The sequence below is a fragment of the Erpetoichthys calabaricus genome, chromosome 12 (assembly GCF_900747795.2).
Source record: "Erpetoichthys calabaricus chromosome 12, fErpCal1.3, whole genome shotgun sequence".
Lineage (NCBI taxonomy): Eukaryota > Metazoa > Chordata > Cladistia > Polypteriformes > Polypteridae > Erpetoichthys > Erpetoichthys calabaricus.
In genome coordinates, this window is record NC_041405.2 from 156,697,033 (window position 1) to 156,715,743 (window position 18,711).

Sequence of the window (18,711 nt, forward strand, 5' to 3'; positions counted from 1 at the left end):
ATTCCAAAATGGATTTAATTCATTTTTTTCCTCAGAATTCTACACACAACACCCCATAATGACAACATGAAAAAAGTTTACTTGAGGTTTTTGCAAATTTATTAAAAATAAAAAAATTGAGAAAGCACATGTACATAAGTATTCACAGCCTTTGCTGTGAAGCTCGAAATTGAGCTCAGGTGCATCCTGTTTCCCCTGATCATCCTTGAGATGTTTCTGCAGCTTCATTGGAGTCCACCTGTGGTAAATTCAGTTGATTGGACCTGATTTGGAAAGGCACACACCTGTCTATAGAAGGTCCCACAGTTGACAGTACATGTCAGAGCACAAACCAAGCATGAAGTCAAATGAATTGTCTGTAGATCTCCGAGACAGAATTGTCTCGAGGCACAAATCTGGGGAAGGTTACAGAAAAATTTCTGCTGCTTTGAAGGTCCCAATGAGCACAATGGCCTCCATCATCCGTAAGTGGAAGAAGTTTGAAACCACCAGGACTCTTCCTAGAGCTGGCCGGCCAACTGAGCGATCGGGGGAGAAGGGCCTTAATCAGGGAGGTGACCAAGAACCCGATGGTCACTCTGTCAGAGCTCCAGAGGTCCTCTGTGGAGAGAGGAGAACCTTCCAGAAGGACAACCATCTCTGCAGCAATCCACCAATCAGGCCTGTATGGTAGAGTGGCCAGACGGAAGCCACTCCTTAGTAAAAGGCACATGGCAGCCCGCCTGGAGTTTGCCAAAAGGCACCTGAAGGACTTTCAGACCATGAGAAAGAAAATTCTCTGGTCTGATGAGACAAAGATTGAACTCTTTGGTGTGAATGCCAGGCGTCACATTTGGAGGAAACTGGGCACCATCTCTACAGTGAAGCATGGTGGTAGCAGCATCATGCTGTGGGGATGGTTTCAGCGCCAGAGACTGGGAGACTAGTCAGGATAAAGGGAAAGATGACTGCAACACTGTACAGAGACATCCTGGATGAAAACCTGCTCCAGAACGCTCTTGACCTCAGACTGGGGCGACGGTTCATCTTTCAGCAGGACAACGACCCTAAGCACACAGCCAAGATATCAAAGGAGTGGCTTCAGGACAACTCTGTGAATGTCCTTGAGTGGCCCAGCCAGAGCCCAGACTTGAATCCGATTGAACATCTCTGGAGAGATCTTAAAATGGCTGTGCACCGACGCTTCCCATCCAACCTGATGGAGCTTGAGAGGTGCTGCAAAGAGGAATGGGCCAAACTGGCCAAGGATAGGTGTGCCAAGCTTGTGGCATCATATTCAACAAGACTTGAGGCTGGAATTACTGCCAACGGTGCATCGACAAAGTATTGAGCAAAGGCTGTGAATACTTATGTGCATGTGCTTTCTGAATTTTTTTATTTTTAATAAATTTGCAAAAACCTCAAGTAAACTTTTTTCACGTTGTGTGCAGAATTCTGAGGAAAAAAATGAATTTAATCCATTTTGGAATAAGGCTGTAACATAACAAAATGTGGAAAAAGTGATGCGCTGTGAATACTTTCTGGATGCACTGTGCTTTTGGTTTAGTAAAAGCTGCAATCTCTAACAAGCATTTCCCAAGAGACCATACCTGGGTACAGCATCACAAATATTTGCATTAATGAAATGCATTACATTTTCCATTCCAACAGATGGCATGTCTCAAACATTAACACTGCTTTTTTTTAGAAACTCATACCAAATGATTCATTTTGGATGTGCCTGGAAGTGGTGAGTTATTTGATTTAGTGAATTTGTAGATTTTTGATCCTCTGCTTTGTATTTTGATACTTCTTTGAGCCTCTGTATTGAATACTGGATTGCCTTTGGTGTTACTGGCAACTCCTTTTTTGAAGTTTCGTTCATATCACGAGCAGTTTTGTGAAGAATGCATCTCTTTATTTTTAAGAACTCTGTGTTTGTCCTTTTCAATAACTGGGGTTTGACGGGAATCCCCCTCTTAGCGGGAATATTTTTGGGACTACTTGCTTTGGAACTCCTAGGGGGCACCACCTACAAAACACATGGAACATTAAAGAAGACAAAGAGATACACTAAAACTAAATGACCAACAATATTAACATAAAAAAAATCCATAATGAACAAAATTGACACAAACATCTTGGCTGAAAAAATTAAAAAAAATATTTTGCACATTCAAAGATGAAAGCATGTTGTGTCAAACATAAGGTGTGAACCCCCCGAAAATCCATTTGTTGTAAAAGCGACAAAACAGAACGAACACACAACACTGTAAAGGCTAATGTTAGGATTCAGGACTTAATAAAGAGTCTGAAAGTGAGATTAAGGTCACCCTCGGACCTCTCCATGATAAAAACAGTAAAGAGATTTGTCTCTAAACACTGCAAAACATAAATTAATAATAAACTAAAAATAAATATTATAAAATAAAATAAAATTAATAAACATTGATAAATCAGAGTCAAGTGACGTCTCCGTCTCGTACCCTTTAACTCTTTGGTAAGTTTGACAGACGACATTTTGCACCAATTATCAAACTAAAGGTCTGACTTATTTGCACCCAAGGAACCAGACATAAGATGTCATGCAAGGGTCTTCAGCATAAATGAAGATCAAATCTTGAGATGTCCACATATGGGGTGTACTTACTTCTTCACTAACATAAATAAATGATGTATTAAAGGCATAGTTTTGCAGTTCTGAGCCCAGCGACATCTTTTTATTCCGCTTCAGAGGTGCACTCTGAGTTCTCTGATGTGTAATTATGGAGCCACACTGATATTCTAATTGCTTCACAGAATAAGGCCGCGGTGACAGGGCCAGCTCTGCTTGGCTTATCAGACGCCCTGGAAGAAAGTCATCAACTGATACCTGAGCTCCGCGTTGGCGTCACTCGGGCATCTAAATGCGTTAGAGCAAACGTGGTCTCCGAGCGAGAGCTGGCACGATGTCGGCAAAATCTTGACAAAACGGAAAAAACCCTGGAAAGGCAGCTTTCTGTGTAAATGGCAATTAAAGACTCGATTGCCTTCCCTCTAAAAGCTCAAATTCTGCTTTTTGAGAAAGACTGCAGATGGAATATCTTCTAATTGCATTTTCTTTTAACAGCATGGGAGCTGTTACGAAGGCGATTGCTTCTAAACATAACACACTTTTGCAGCTCTGAGTCAAGAAATAATTATTCCCGAACTTCGGGATGGCGAAACCGACAGTAGTCTTGGAAACCACACACCTCTTTGTGATTTTTCGCCCTGTCAAGAAAAAAAAATGCAAATTTTCTCCTAAGCAGCTGAAAAATTGCTGTGTTTGGCAAAATGAAAAAAAAAGGAAAAAAACAGTAATAATTTAAAATAGTCCTTAATATTATTACCTGTTTTATGAAAGCTTAGTTTTCATTCATATCTGTGATATGCTGGAAATTACAGGGTTACTAATCAGTACAGTCACTGTATTGTGTACATTCAGTATTTATATTATAGTTATGCAATAAACGACATTCATTATTTATATTATGTTAAAATAATATCTTATCATTATTTATTTATTTCTTTATTGAGCAGATGTCTTTATATAAGACAATATGTATGTATAGAACATTGTTTTTTATATTTAACACAGTCACTGCATATGCTTCATACATATATAGGAATTAAGTAACATTACATACTGTAATTAGTCAGCATACATTATACGGGAGACATATTAGATAAAGCCATACCACTATATAGGAACTAGCTGTGCCACCCATCTAAGACGAGTTCAAATCTAAGTAATCAGCATAAACCTTAGCTTTCACGTTTGTAGTGCACTCTCTATTGGAAGTGTACTTTATAAAGGATAGATACTTTCTAAATCATCAGCTCTCTCAAGCCAATCTGAGTCAGGAAGCTCATGCATGTGGGATAAAGTTCTGTCAACTGAGACATCATCCTCCATGAGCCACAGCTTTATACCAACCGGACCTTAAGGGGTGTGGCTTACTTATGTGGGGGTGTGGCTGAGTTTCTCTGAGTTAGGGAAGAAAAAAGAGAAGATATGATTAGCTTTATCACTTCATCCTGTCCTGGTGGGCTGTTGCATACAGTCTGAGCCTGCTAGGTGATCCTCAAACACCCATGCATGATGACAGATAGATAGATAGATAGATAGATAGATAGATAGATAGATAGATAGATAGATAGATAGATAGATAGATAGATAGATAGATAGATAGATAGATAGATAGATAGATAGATAGATAGATAGATAGAAAGATAGATATGAAAGATAGATAGATAGATAGATAGATAGATAGATAGATAGATAGATAGATAGATAGATAGATAGATAGATAGATAGATAGATAGATAGATAGATAGATAGATATGAAAGGCACTATTACATAGATATGAAAGGCACTATTACATAGATAGATAGATAGATAGATAGATAGATAGATAGATAGATAGATAGATAGATAGATAGATAGATAGATAGATAGATAGATAGATGTGAAAAGCACTATAAGAGATAGATAGATAGATAGATAGATAGATAGATAGATAGATAGATAGATAGATAGATAGATAGATAGATAGATAGATAGATAGATAGATAGATAGATAGATAGATAGATAGATAGATAGATAGATGAAAAAGGCACTATTAGATAGATAGATAGATAGATAGATAGATAGATAGATAGATAGATAGATAGATAGATAGATAGATAGATAGATAGATAGATAGATAGATAGATAGATAGATAGATATGAAAGGCACTATTAGATAGATAGATAGATAGATAGATAGATAGATAGATAGATAGATAGATAGATAGATAGATAGATAGATAGATAGATAGATAGATAGATAGATAGATAGATAGATAGATAGATAGATAAAAAGATAGATAGATAGAGAGATAGATAGATAGATAGATAGATAGATAGATAGATAGATAGATAGATAGATAGATAGATAGATAGATAGATAGATAGATAGATATGAAAGGCACTATTAGATAGATAGATAGATAGATAGATAGATAGATAGATAGATAGATAGATAGATAGATAGATAGATAGATAGATAGATAGATAGATAGATAGATAGATAGATAGATAGATGTGAAAAGCACTATAAGAGATAGATAGATAGATAGATAGATAGATAGATAGATAGATAGATAGATAGATAGATAGATAGATAGATAGATAGATAGATAGATAGATAGATAGATAGATAGATAGATAGATAGATAGATGTGAAAAGCACTATAAGAGATAGATAGTGTGGCAGGTGGCCGGGTGAGGCCCTCAATCAGCTGCCTATTTAAGGAGCCGCCGCCCTGCAATCAAGGCTGGAATTGGGTGAGGAGGTGGACAAGGTCTGAGGAGGCGGCAAGGAGAGGCCCTGAGAGTGTGTGCAGTGAAGAGACGGCTTGGAGGAGAAGCCAGGACTTTGGGAGACTGCGGGAGGGTTTGTTGGTGTGGTGCACGTAAGGACTTGTATTATAGTAGTACTGTGTAAATAAACGTGTAGTGATGGACTGCAACGTGTCTGCCTGTCTGTGTCCGGGCTGTACCCTTCTACAGTGGCGTAGTCGGCAGGAGGCTGCACCTGGCACAAGGTGCGGACCTGCATATAGTAAATTGTCTGTGGAAGGCCCGGCACAGCAGGCGAACTCACCCACGTGCCACAGGGGCGGCGTGCACCGAACCCCGCAGAGAAATGTGGAGTCGCGGACCATGAGCGGTCTGCTTTCAGACTTTGTGTTTCAGGGGCAGCTCAAGAACGCGGCGGCAGCAGGTGGAGTTGCCATCGAGGACGGGCTGCAGCTTCGACAGCTGCAGCAGCCGCGGAGCTGCCCGGAGAATCGCTCTCCTGGGAGAGAGGAGAGCGAGATGGCCGACCAGGAAGTCCCTCCTCCTAACAGGCACGGGATTGGACAACGTGTCCTGCTCTCTCGCCAGTGATTGGTTGGAGGCGAGGGCTGGGAATGTCCGTCCCGTGCAGCGAAACAACCCGAGTGGGCAGCAAGGAAGCGCTCACAGAGAGCAGTCGGTGAGTGGAACTACTCGCAAGGTAAGCCCACCGCCGACTGCTTCTCTCTCTTTGGCGGTGATATTGCAGGAGCTGCAAAAACAGCTGTGCCTTGTGCTGTCGCCGCCGGCCGAGCGATGTGCCCTCCGGGCGGAGACGCTGGACTCAGGAGGGATGGGAGTGGCGCCGGATCGAGAGCCGCAGGCAGAAGAGGATCGGCACGCTGCAGGAGCTCCTGGACGGAGAGGTACAGCGGGGAAGGTAAGGGAGACCGACCCCGTTAAGCTCCGGACGCCAGCGAGGCTGGGTCTGCCCTCTTACAATGGGCAGATCCGAACCGTCGCGGCGTCCCAAAGTAAACGGAGGAAGCGGCTTGGGGAAGCCAGTTCCTCCGATAAGCGAGGACATGCTGCTGGGTGCGCGTGTCCCGCAAAGGGCCGTCCTCTGCGGAGGCAGAGGAGAATCCCGCAGCTGGAGAGGTGGAAACAGAGCGTGATCCCACTGGTGATTCCGTAGCGGGGAGCACGGACTGCTCGGGCTGGGAAGCCGAGAAAGGGAGCATCGGGGCGCCGATCGGGGCCGAGAGCGTTGGCCCAGCTGAGGACGAGCCGAGGGGCTGCGTCAGGGCAACTCCTCCGCCCTTGTTTTTCTTTTGTGTTGACAGGATCGGGCCCTAGGCTACAGTGTGTCGGCTTGCCGCCGAGGGGTTCCCGTCCTCCCGGAATGGTTCGCTGGTCCCAGGAGGTCTCAGCTAGCGGGGGAGTCATGTGGCAGGTGGCCGGGTGCGGCCCTCAATCAGCCGCCAATTTAAGGAGCCGCCGCCCTGCAATCAAGGCTGGAGTTGGGTGAGGAGGTGGACAAGGTCTGAGGAGGCGGCAAGGAGAGGCCCTGAGAGTGTGTGCAGTGAAGAGACGGCTTGGAGGAGAAGCCAGAACTTTGGGAGACTGCGGGAGGGTTTGTTGGTGTGGTGCACGTAAGGACTTGTATTATAGTAGTACTGTGTAAATAAACGTGTAGTGATGGACTGCAACGTGTCTGCCTGTCTGTGTCCGGGCTGTACCCTTCTACAATAGATAGATAGATATGAAAGGCACTATTAGATAGATAGATAGATAGATAGATAGATAGATAGATAGATAGATAGATAGATAGATAGATAGATAGATAGATAGATAGATAGACAGATAGATAGATAGATAGATAGATAGATAGATAGATAGATAGATAGATGTGAAAGGCACTATAAGATATATAGATAGATATACAGTTATGGAGGACACCATGGGATGGCGTTGTGGCCGTGTCTCCCCGTCCTTGTCTTGTTTCTCTTTTTCAGGGCGGAACTGTGACCCGGGATATACCACTGAACCAACCTGTCAAAGAACAGCCCTTGCGGTACAGGCCGCTTCAGCTGGAGGAGGGGCAGTGTGGCAGACGACCAGGGATCTTGCCCAACCGGGATGCCTGGAAGAAGGACAGACCGGGAGTGGGGCACTATCTTTCCCTGGGCGCAAGAGCGCAGCCCCCCTGGGCGGTATAGGGATCACAATCATGGAACACCGGAGCTCATGCCTTTTGGGGTCCGTGGCCACCGCCAGGGGGAGCGGAACGACTTAACGAGCCCGTTTGGGCTGTGATGTAGCCACACCCGGAAGTGCAGCCTAATTAGGCTAATTACCACCTGAAGCATTGTCCCCATTCGACTCGCTCATCGTTTCCCAGACTATCATTTGGAAGCAGTCATTCAGAGTCATGTCTAAGAACAGGCTTGTAGCTGGGAATAAGACGAATCAGGTTGTGGTCAGATTCTGCCTAATGGTGCCAGTAGTTTACATTTTTTTCTGTTCTTTATTTCACCTTATACAATTTCTTGCATTAGGAATTTGTTAGTTTTCGCATACCCCTTGGGGTCAGAGTGCAGGGTCATTGTACAACGCCCCTGGAACAATTACAGGTTAAGGGTCTTGGTCAAGGGCCCAGCAGAGTAGGATCTCTTTTTGGCAGTGACATGGTTTCGAACCGGCAACCTTCTGGATACCAGCATAGATCCTTAGCCTCAGAGCCACCACTCTGCCCCTATGCATCTAGGCATCTTTAACATTTGCAGGTCCAGCTTGTTATTTCCTTGAGTGGAACCAGTCACAAACTGATGGAAATTTGTCATTGTTTCTTGCAAAGTCACCACATATTATAACTGCAGGGTCAAGTGAGTTTAAATTATGGAACAATCTTCTCAGCATGAAATTCTCTCTTGTTCTCATTCTTTATCCTGGATTTTTCCTTTCATGCCTTTGAGCCATTGTGTTTCCTGTTATTCTATTAGACAGGACCTAAAAATTCCCAGAATCAGTCAATAGCATGGTAACAGAGTGTAGTTATCGACTATGCTGCTAGGTATTTCATGTCTATTGTAGCATGTGGTCAGGGCCCTTGCCCAGCCGGGACGTCTCCATGCTGGGAGGAACAGGGGAGCAAGTGTGAATGTAAATGATTTAGATAGGAATATAAGGAACAAGCTTGTTAAGTTTGCAGATGATACCAAGATAGGTGGATTAGCAGATAATTTGGAATCCGTTATATCATCACAGAAGGACTTGGACAGTAGGCAGGCTTGGGCAGATTTGTGGCCCATCCATCCATCCATTTTCCAACCCACTGAATCCGATGAAATTTAATGTCAATAAATGTAAAGAATTACACACAGGATGTAAAAATGTGAGGTTTGAATACACAATGGGTCGTCAGAAAATCGAGAGTCCACCTTATGAGAAGGACTTAGGAGTCGTAGTGGACTCTACGCTATCGACTGTCAGACAGTGTTGAGAAGCCATTAAGAAGGCTAACAGAATGTCAGGTTATATAGCGCCTTGATGTGTGGAGTACAAGTCACAGGAGGTTCTGCTCAGGCTTTATAACACACTGATGAGGCCTCATCTGGAGTCCTGTGTGCAGTTTTGGTCTCCAGGCTACAAAGTCTCAAAGATACTGCATGTCTTAGTTTGAATTATTAAAAGGCTTATCAGCATATTATTTTGCATCTGGTTGTCAAACCAGATCGCTAATAATTTGTCCATCTCATTAATAGGACCTTTTCGCTGCCTAGTTATTATGGCTTTAAATCCTGTCGATGAATTCACCGCCTCTTTCACTCTAACTTTATCCTTTAAAATCGTTGAAATTGTCGAATGTGCCAATTTCAAGTCATATGCTATTTCTTTAACCGTTTTACCAGCTTCGTAGTCTTGTATGATTTTTATTTCCATTTCAAGGTCGAGAGCTTTCCTTCGTTTCTTAACAATTTCTCCAGATGATACCATACTTTTTCTTTTTGTCGACATCTGTACTATTTTGGGGTTACAAATATGTAAAAAAAAAACAAGGTTACACAGTGACTGCTTGTAGGAATGAAACTGACTGAAAAAGTGCATAGCAAGCCTATAGTACGCTCAGTGCGGATGTCACCATTCGCCACTGACTGACACTCAAGATGAGAAAGCGGATTCCCTGAATTGCAGGTCGAAATTCGATTGGTCGTAAGTGCGAGTGGTCGTTAAGCAAATAGGTTGTAAAGTGAGGAGTACCTGTATGTGTATATATATATATATATATATATATATATATATATATATATATATATATATATATATATATATATATATATATATATATACTAGCTATCTAATCCCTTGCTGTAAAAAGCCTGGGGTCCTAGAAGCTATTGAAATCGTTAGAATAAAAATTGAAATGTAGAGATGTCAGGTAATTGAAAGGAACTACTCTGGGCATCTCACTCCTAGGTGGTTTCGTTTTGCTGATGTGCTCGTATCATTTATGCATTAACGGCTAAGTGACTGTCTTTCTTTGGAGGTTTCATTTTCCAGACGTGCTCACCTTTCTTGTATGTTAGTGGCGGGAGGAAAAGTAAAAAGGATACCGTTTTGCTGATGTGCTCACCTCACTTCTATATTAGCGACTAAGCGACTGTCCTTCTTCAGAGGTGCTGGCCTCGCTTGCAAATCCTCACTTCCGGACAGGACAGACAGACACAAACACTTCCACGTGTAGACGTTTATTTATAAGATAGATATACACAGTCATGTATCAATCACAATATATGTATCATGGACACAATCATTCAGAAGATAAGTGAAGTCATTTTGTGTTGTATTATTTACATTATGTATACTCATTACTTTCATTTGTTAAATATTTCTGTCATATTTAGTCAACACACATTATATAAAATCACTAAAATATTTAATCAGCAATATCTATTATTGTTGTTGCATTATATATTAAATATTTAAATTACATACAGTTACAACATTATACTGCATATTTACATATTTATATTATACTTAGCATGCAGTATAGTCATTATTTATATTTTATAAAGCCTTGCATATAATTGAATATTAAATATTTATATAATATGTAGGTGTACTACCAATATTGTCAGTTCCTTAATTTCATTATATGCACTCACTACATAATATGCTTACTATTTACATTATGTACAGTTTTAACACTATATTATAATTGTTACATTAAGCTATGACATCATTCCTGTTATGTTTAGTAAGCAAATTATCTATTAATCACTCACTTTATATCCATTCACTACATAATATATAAATTATTTATATAATTATTGTTATTCTGGCACCACAAAATAGCAAGAATAGGTGAGGCTTTTCAAAAAACTGGCGAGCCCAATTGGCCTTATCTTCGCAAACCTGACTCCAGGACACTGGGAGGCTTCAGGTGAAACTAGGCCCCAACATGGAGAACAGGCTTTTATTGTATTTAAATCAGAAGGGAGTCTCAGATTTCTCAAAATATGGCTTTCAAGAGGGAGATCTGTGAAAACTGTGACTTCCATAGACACAGGTCCCACAACAATATTATTAAAAGGAATATTTATGCACAAAACGTCGAAATGAGCAAAAAGGAGTTGCCTAAAAGGCAATCATAAGACTAACAAATCCTAAGAACACAATCAAAGGGAAAAATATAATAATTGAAAAAAATCATAAAACCCAGTAAATCCAAGAAAAAGAAATACAATACAATACAATACAATACAATACAATACAATACAATAATCTCCAAAGAACTCACTCAATTGAGCCCGCAAGGACTTGCTGATCCAGCCTGAATATAAAGGCCAGAGGCGGTCCTTAATGATGAAGTCATGGTGGGCCCGCCTGTTAGGGATCCACCCACAAAATAAAATTAACACTGCAGAACAAAAATATACACAAACTAAAAAAGTAGATAGATAGATAGATAGATAGATAGATAGATAGATAGATAGATAGATAGATAGATAGATAGATAGATAGATAGATAGATAGATAGATAGATAGATAGATAGATAGATAGATAGATAGATAGATAGATAGATACTTTATTAATCCCAAGGGGAAATTCACATACTCCAGCAGCAGCATACTGATACAAAAACAATATTAAATTAAAGAGTAATAAAAATGCAGGTAAAAAAAAGACAATAACTTTGAATAATGTTAATGTTTACCCCCCCGGGTGGAATTGAAGAGTTGCATTGTATGGGGGAGTAACGATCTCCTCAGTCTGTCAGTGGAGCAGGACGGTGACAGCAGTCTGTCGCTGAAGCTGCTCTTCTGTCTGGTGATGACACTGTTTAGTGGATGCAGTGGATTCTCCATAATTGATAGGAGCCTTTTGAGCGCCCGTTTGAGTGCCACGGATGTCAAACTGTCCAGCTCCATGCCAACAATAGAATATTACTATAATTATTATTATATAATAAGTAATACTGATTAATAATACATAACAAGAAAATCTAGCAAGACATTGATTTGAAGCACAACGAGGGTTGGAGAAGAGTCTGGATGAGATATTAGGACAACTTAGCTGTCAGCTTAACAGTCAAGTGACAGATAGACTGAATGGACTCCTTACGTTTGTCAAGTTTCTTGTGTTCTTATGCAAGATAAATAAAAATACATAAAAATTCTGACATAAGCAAAACTAACTAAAGCATCAAAAATGAATGAAAAGACCTGAAAAGGGAAATGAAACAGAAGCTGGTGAGGAACCCTTGTGTACTATAAACATGACAATTATTTTAATACGGTAGAACAACTACAGTACATCCAGTCCCTAAATAAGCAGTTCCTTGGTTTTCCTGATGTTCAGTTGCAGACAATTCTCAAAGTTCTCCCCTTGACTCCTCTCCTTTGTCTCATTCATCCATCCATCCATCCATCATCCAACCTGCTATATCCTAACTACAGGGTCATGTGAGTCTGCTGGAGCTAATCCCAGCCAACACAGGGCACAAGGCAGGAAACAAACCCCAGGCAGAGAACCAGCCCACCACAGGGCAGACACCCCCACACTAGGGACAATTTAGAATTGCCAATGCACCTAAACTGCATGTCTTTGGACTGTGGGAAGAAACCGGAGTACCCGGAGGAAACCCACGCAGACACGGGGAGAACATGTAAAGTCCAAGCAGGGAGGACCCGGGAAGCGAACCCTGGTCTCCTAACTGTGAGGCACCTTTGTCTCATCCCCCTTATCAATACCCTTCATAAGTGCAGAATCATCTGAGAATTTCTACAGGTGACCTGACCTGTGCTCTACTACAATTATTTTGGGGTTCACATCAATGACATATTGGACTGGTCTGGTAACAAAAAGGAACAGAATTAAAACAAAGCTGAGTGCCACTATGAACAATGCTTCACATCCTCTCCGTGACTCACCAACACTGAGGACTTTCAGGGTGAATGAGTGTGTGAAGAAACACGACGAGGCTCCTTTATGCCAACACCAGTACACCTGTATAGCACCTCACTGCGGCTGATTTGTTAGCGTTAGCCAAGTCAGACGTTGTCCTCTTTCTTTTGTAATTCTTCCTTTGTATTTTGTTGTATAACAATAACATAAAAACTTCTGGCAGCCTCTGAATGTCTCAGGAGAAAATGTATGGATTGTCTATGATCTCCTTTGAAAAGAATCTGGCAGCAGTTTTTGGGTTATGCGGATTTAATAGGACACTTCACCGCAGGGGAAGTTAGGAAAATAAAATTTTGGAAATGCTCTGCTGTGATTCTTTGAGAAAGCCTATTTTGCATAAACGATACTGTGATTTTAATGATTCATAATGTGCTGATAGCATTTCATCATCTAATGCGTTTCATAACTAAAATGTTGCTGTTTCTTTTTTTGATTAATAATACATAAAAAATAACAGCTTCCCACTATGTCTGCAGCAGTGTAAGTGTGTGTGAAATTAAAATTGATACTTTTATGCCCTTCTTCATTTTAGGACTTTTACTTTCACACACATAAACTCACTGAGCAAACTCTTAGGACCACCACATTAAAACCGGGAAGGTTCACACACACAAAGATACCATGGTGAGGTCTAGGAGGAACGCTGAGAGTCGCCTTCAAACACGGGAAGTGTTCACATTTTGGTGGTAGTCAAAAAGTAAACAGGAGGAGAGCAGGGCCACAGAGTATCTTTATTAAATACTAGGGGGCGCTGCCCCCTGCTATCTCCGCTCGCCCACCCCCGGGTTTGGTTTACCGGATATACAATTTAAAGAGATTGTTATTTTCATGGGAATTGTTACATATGCATTATTTTCATTTTTACTTTAAAACTTTTGTAAAAACAATACTTGTTCTTTATTTCCGGCCCCGGGTGTGGTTACATCTCTTTCTCGCAGGACGTATAACGCTGCTCGCGTTGTAAAGGGGGTGCGGCTGAGCGCACACTAAGGAGAAGCGGTCAGATCATCTGCTGGCTTTCTGCTGCTGGCGAGCTGCGTGTTTTGCTTGTCGCTTGTCGTTGTTTTAAGAGCTGGGAGCACATGAAGTGTGTCTGCCAACAGCAATCCAACAACTGCTAGGTTAGATGTCCGTGGACTTGTTTTAAATGATGTCTTACGTGACGTGGTAAAAACAATACTTGTCCTTTATTTCCGGCCCCGGGCGTGGTTACATCTCTTTCTCGCAGGACGTATAATGCTGCTCGTGTTGTAAAGGGGGTGCGGCTGAACGCACACTAAGGAGAAGCAGTCAGATCATCTGCTGGCTTTCTGCTGCTGGCGAGCTGTATGTTTTGCTTGTCGTTGTTTTAAGAGCTGGGAGCATATTAACGGTGTGTGCCAAAAGCAATCCAACAACTGCTGGGTTAGATGTCCGTGGACTTGTTTTAAGTGATGTCTCACTGCCTTGTCTCGCGTAACGTGGTAAAAACAATACTTGGTCTTTATTTCCAGCCCTGGGCGTGGTTAAATCTCTTTCTCACGGGACGTATAACGCTGCTCGTGTTGTGAAGGGGGGCTCGGCTGAACGCATGCTAAGGAGATGCTGTCGGATCATCTGCTGTGTTTTTGCTGCTGTTGCACTGCCCGTCGATCATTTTAAAGCCTGTACAGCAGCTGTCCTTTTGCCATTTCGCGTCTCTTCCGCTCGTGTTGTGAAGGGGGGGAGGGGGTTAGGGTGGCTGAACGCACGCTAAGGAGAAGCGGTCGGATCATCTGCTGGCTTTCTGCTGCTGGCGAACTGCGTGTTTTGCTTGTCGTTGTTTTAAGAGCTGGGAGCACATGAAGCGTGTCTGCCAAAAACAATCCAACAACTGCTGGGTTAGATGTCCGTGGACTTGTTTTAAGTGATGTCTCACTGCCTTGTCTCGCGTAACGTGGTAAAAACAATACTTGGTCTTTATTTCCGGTCCCGGGTATGGTTAAATCTCTTTCTCACGGGACGTATAACGCTGCTCGTGTTGTGAAGGGGGGCTCGGCTGAACGCATGCTAAGGAGATGCTGTCGGATCATCTGCTGTCTTTTTGCTGCTGTTGCGCTGCCCGTCGATCATTTTAAAGCCTGTACAGCAGCTGTCCTTTTGCCACTTCGCGTCTCTTCCGCTCGTGTTGTGAAGGGGGGAGGGGGCTAGGGTGGCTGAACGCACGCTAAGGAGAAGCGGTCGGATCATCTGCTGGCTTTCTGCTGCTGGCGAACTTCCGCTCGTGTTGTGAAGGGGGGGAACGCACACTAAGGAGAAGCAGTCAGATCATCTGCTGGCTTTCTGCTGCTGGCGAGCTGTATGTTTTGCTTGTCGTTGTTTTAAGAGCTGGGAGCAAGTTAATGTGTCTCTCACAGGACTTCAAATTGTCTTCCGAGAAGATCACGTCTTGTCTCCCTTGTCTCCCTCCCAAAGATTTTTTTTTTTATAATAGAGAGAAAAGAGTTTTTAATGCAAAAATGTTCCGTGGAGCACAAAAGCCAATAAAACAAATTGCCTGACAGGCAAAGGCGAACTAAGTCCCAGTACAATATCCAAGGAGAAGTCAAACAAAACAGAGCACAGGTAGGGAAATTCCAGGAATCACAAAAGCACAAGGAAATAATTGCAAAATCCAAGAACTCAGCACACCACAAGCACATGTGGATGAATTGTAGGTGGTCTCCGCCTTTCTAGAGTCAAGGCCTGTCCCTTACGGTGATGAGCAGGTGACCCCAACTCATGAGGGACCACCCACAACACTCCTGGAACATAACACAGGCATGAAGACAGCTACATAAAACATAAAGAATACCTCAAGTCACAAAAAAATAGCAGTAGTAGCTTATATAAATAAATCAAAAATGTACAACAAGAATTTGAGCCCCAGCTAGGGCAGGACACCTCGCTGAAATAGAACATTTATAATCTGTTGTGTGACTGCAATTGTAGGCTAATATTTAAATTTTTGATAACTGTTTGTAAATTGTCATTTAAGAATTAATTAGCGATTTAAAGAAAGAAACAAAAAGAATCTCTTTGGGTCGTCCTTTGCCTCTTGTGCCGTATTCCCCTCTAACTGCATTTTAGCTTCCCTGACATCCATTCTAATGGTTGCCCTCCTATGATTCAACATGGAGGTCTTAGTCTTAAACACCTTATTCGTCTGTTTGTTTCCTTTGTAGTTTCTTTTTCAAATCCTAATTAACTTACGGCAGAGTTTTAAAAATTTCCTGCTAATTACAAATTTTGTCCAATATTATACGAGGGGGTACCCAAAAATAACCAGAATTGGGGGAAAAAAATTGTTTTAATAATTTTTATTTCCTAAAACTTTAGTCTCCTTCCAAGTCCTCTCCATGTGAATAAATGCACTCATCCCAACAGTTTTCCCACTGGTGGAAACATTTTTGGAATTGCTGAAGAGGGACTTTGTCAAAGGCCTGCAACGATTTTTCTTTGACTTCCTCCCTGGTACAAAAACGCTTTCTTTTGAGATTTTTTTTCATTTGCGTGAACAAGAAAAAGTCACACAGAGCAAAGATCAGGAGCCTTATGTATAAACGGTGCTGTTGTGATGTGAGATTTTACATATAACTTGATAAATATTTCGTATGTCTTTATTTGTAATATTGGCAAAGCAATGTAATTTAGTGTTTACCCCCCGCACCCACACCCCCCCCCTTCCCTTTAGGAATGGGTCTGTTTGAATTTTATGACAGGATTTGGGGGATGTGTCTTAAACCAGTTTGCCGAGTGTCTCTCTACTAAAGTCATTTCTACCCCCGCAAATAGGCTAAGGTGTACTTTAACATATGGTTTGGGGGCAGGTTTTAAGATGTTGTTTTCCCCCATTGGTCCGAGGTATGGCTGTTTGGAATTGGCTTGGATCAGAAGCTTTTAAGTACCATGATGTCCTATTGGCTGTAGGGGTTCGACAGAACATCTATAAATGTATGTGTTTAACCTCGCAATCTCTCTCTTGCTAACCTGTGATGATTTAGAAATATCTCTCTCTTACCAACCAACATCTGATGAAGAAGTATCTCTCTCTTGCTAACCTGTGATGATGAAGACAACACAATGAAGAGCACAGCTCAGCAGCCATTTTGAACAGACATGTGGCTGAAAGCTGAGCACCAATGATGACTTAACTAGAGACATTTAAGTAACTACAAGTCTGTGTGCCGCCTGAACTACATATCATACCCCATCTATTCACCATATTACTCCGGTCTTGCAGCAGCTTCATTGGCTCCCGATCAAGTTTCAAACTGATTTTAAGATTCTACTATTAACATTTAAGGCCATCCATAATCTCGCCCCTCCATATCTGTCTGACCTTCTTCATGTTGCCATTCCATCCCGTAACCTTAGATCCTCTTCCTCCACCCATCTGACCGTCCCTCCCGCCCGTCTAACCACCATGGGGAGCAGAGCTTTCAGCCGTTCTGCTACCAAGCTCTGGAATTCATTACCTGCGGATCTTCGAAATATCAAATCATATTCATCCTTCAAATGTAAACTTAAAACACATCTGTTTAAAATGGCTTTTTCTTTTTCCTTCTGATTATAGTGGTTTTGTTTGGTTTTAATTTTTAGATTTTTTGATGTTTTAAGTTGTTTATAATTGTGTCTTTTATTTATTTATTTATTTATTTATTGTTCGGTGTCCTTGAGTTCTCTGAAAGGCGCCTTGTATAAATAAAATGTATTATTATTATTATTATCACCATTTAATCAGGTTGTATGGTTGCCAATATTCAAATATACTTTGCATTTTGTTATTATTTATGAATATTATCAATAATACATTATTTTATGTGTAACTTCTGCTTGTCTTTTTACTACATCTAATTGCCTGAGGTTATAGATATAGAAGGGAAGGTGGGGATAAGTTATATACAATAATACCTTATAAACAGTGGTAAATCTGTGAGATTAGGCATTCTAAGGCTACATATTAATAATACAATAGGGGAAAGTAGAGCAATATCTATTACTCTACCGAGACAAAACAGGTGCGTACGCACAAAAATGTTGCATACACGCACGTTTCCACGCTCACATCGAGATGTATAAAAACTAAACTTGGCATAAAGCCACACACTTTTCACGCTAGCTCAATCCCTAGCGTACGCAAGTTCTCCGCTCGGTTTTGCAAACTGCCAGCATCAAGCGTTAAAGCAGTGCCACTGTTCCCGTTTGGTTTCCCTTTCTTTTTTAGATCCATATCCCTGACAGGGCTTTATCAGATACACTGAAATTAACCGCATATCGTTTATTAGTTTAAGGCATCTGATAGTAATCAACCCGTAAATGTGTAACAGTGGACAGAATGGCCAAACTATTTCAAATACCATCACTGCTTTAGCGTTGTAACTCTCAGTGCACCACTCAGAGTATTTAATCCACTGTGGAATCTCTACAGCAGCTGATAAGAAATAGGATTATCGGGATACAGCATCAAGCACACGCTGCCTCAGACATGCGCACATTCTATTTGAACCTCTCTCATACAACAAACACTTCAGAGCCTTTCCTGTGCGGATATTGTGGTTCAGAAACAATTTCATCCCAAGAGCTCTAAACGCACTCAGTCAGTCCATCAAGTGCTTCTGGTAGGACTGTTTGTAATTATAAGTACAATTAACCTCACTGTAAACGTGCACTACAGTTATAATATTGCACAACACCACTTCATAAAGCGCGTATTTACAGATGATGACTACTGGCTTCTAAGTCGATTTAGATTAACAAGCACTGTCTTCTTGGAGCTCTTGATATCATCCTTAAGATGAAATGCAGCAAAGTATGTTTATTACATTATACAGATAAAAGTTTAACATCATTTAAAATATCTGTATTGTAAATAATTAAACATGTGAGGACATGGTGGACGGCGATAGGGATTGTTCCTG